This window comes from Trichechus manatus, unplaced genomic scaffold (assembly GCF_000243295.1).
Source record: "Trichechus manatus latirostris isolate Lorelei unplaced genomic scaffold, TriManLat1.0 scaffold00013, whole genome shotgun sequence".
In the NCBI taxonomy this organism is placed as follows: domain Eukaryota; kingdom Metazoa; phylum Chordata; class Mammalia; order Sirenia; family Trichechidae; genus Trichechus; species Trichechus manatus.
The window spans coordinates 4095039-4097044 of record NW_004443949.1 but is presented as its reverse complement, the minus strand read 5'-3'; positions in this window follow the sequence as shown (position 1 = coordinate 4097044).

Genomic DNA, 2006 nt, shown 5'->3' with positions numbered 1-2006 from the left:
TATTTCTCCTACTTGCCTTTCTCTTGCTTTTATTTGCTTGATTCCTCTTGCATGATGTTCTTCAAATGTTCTAACTTTTCTCCTACTACGTACAGTATAAATACTATAGCTGGGGTTCAAGTCCTCCACCAATCCTTCCTTCTATCTAAACCCAAAGCCCACTTCTCAATATGAGCTCTCTTCTTTGTAGTCAGGCCCCTTCCTTGAACTTCCCTAGCATTCTATGCTTACTGCAATATTCATCTAGGCTCCTGCTGTTCCCTTGAACTGGAATGTCTGACTTTGTCTCTGGTACCACTTCAAACAGCGCTGCATTACCCAACAAGCAAACCAAACAGGGGGTGTGAGCACCAGGAAAGCAAGTTACCTAATTCTTTGGTCTGAGTAAAGTTCACAAACCTACCCTAAATTACTTCAAGTTCCCCCTCCCCCATGGGATTAAACTAATTTGTTTATGCTTGAGTAAATTAGTAATTCTTTCCATTATCTACCTTGTCACAAATCCTAAGGTTGTTTTATAAGCGGAGAAACTATGTACAGTAGCCTAATGCTGTATAGCTGCATTGAATGCTTATTGAATACTTAATGATTAAAATAATTTAAAACCACATATACTGTGTTTTTACCTATTTTTCCCCCACCTCAAATTTCCTTTTTATTGCATTGCCTGCTATATGCTGGTACAGTCAGGGTAAATTACAATGAATCAGCATATGAGATGATAGGACAGGGTATGTGGTGTTTACTCCCTTTCACTGGAGTGTAAAATGATTAATACCTGGCTACGAGAGAAATCGGGGGTTTAAAGGAGGTCATGTTGTCAAATATCGTAGCAGTAATGACTTGGCTACAGCAGTTCCAGATCCTACCAGCCTCATCCTTTGGCCACAAAGACACCAATGTATTTTGTTGTCATCTTGATTTCAGACTTTGAGGAAAATAATTTCAGTGATTTAAGGCCTTCCAGTTAGGACACTATCATGAAGGCAAAAATTGGGCTAATAATTCAAGAAAAAAAAAAATGTTATGTGAGTGATTTCAAAAGATAGGCTGAGTTATGGAGTTTTGAGAAAGAAAAAGTCAATGTATAAGTAAGACAACCTCATTTTTAAAAGCATTTTCATAGCTTAAATGAGGTTGGATCTTAAACTTGAGAGTCTTTTTGGTGGATTAAGAGAGAAGGGATTTGTTAAAGGGAGGACGACGAAGATGGACTTAACGCGTTGTCATGATGAAGATGATGACTGTGATGGTGATGACAAATAGAATGACTTAAATCTTATGAATCATTCTGGTCATTAACAGACTCATTAGGAAAACATCTTCATGGGTAGCTTTCTAGGTGAGCTCCACAGAACTGGACATCACCCACCAGTAATTTCTGAGTAATGTGTTGACCTAATGTGTATGTGACCGCAAGTGAGTGAGAAAGAGCCTTTGTTTGGCTTTGATTAAACTATTGGTTTCTTTAACCTAACATCAAAATGTGCTCGTTGCCTGAGATTTATGTTTCAACAAATACTGCTGACTAGCAGAGTTCAATGCGCCATTAACAAAAAAAAGTCAGTGAAAATTAGACAAACCTGAATTTTCACTTTTATCTCATTTCACAGCATTTCAGAGTGAACGGGAAGAGCTACCAGAAGAATAAAGTGAATTGATTCCCCATTCGAGAATTCTGTAAACTTAGAAGAAAAGGAGAAGTCTAGTATGTGTGAGCATGTGCGGAGAGGGAAGGAAGACATTGCCCCTCTCCCCACAATATCTTCCTTCAGGCACCCCACTGACCCTTACTCTCTCCTTTCTCATTGCTTCTGTGTTCCGGTTCTTCTTCGCTTTCCTGTTCCTCCACACACTAGAAACCTAAGCGTAATGACTTCTGATCCAAGATTAGGGAATATTTCAAGTGAAGAAGGGGGAAATTCTGAGTCCAGAACCAAAAATTGAAAAATAAAGAGCTACTGGTCTAGAATGCATATACAAACTATCTGTCTTTAGAAAACAAA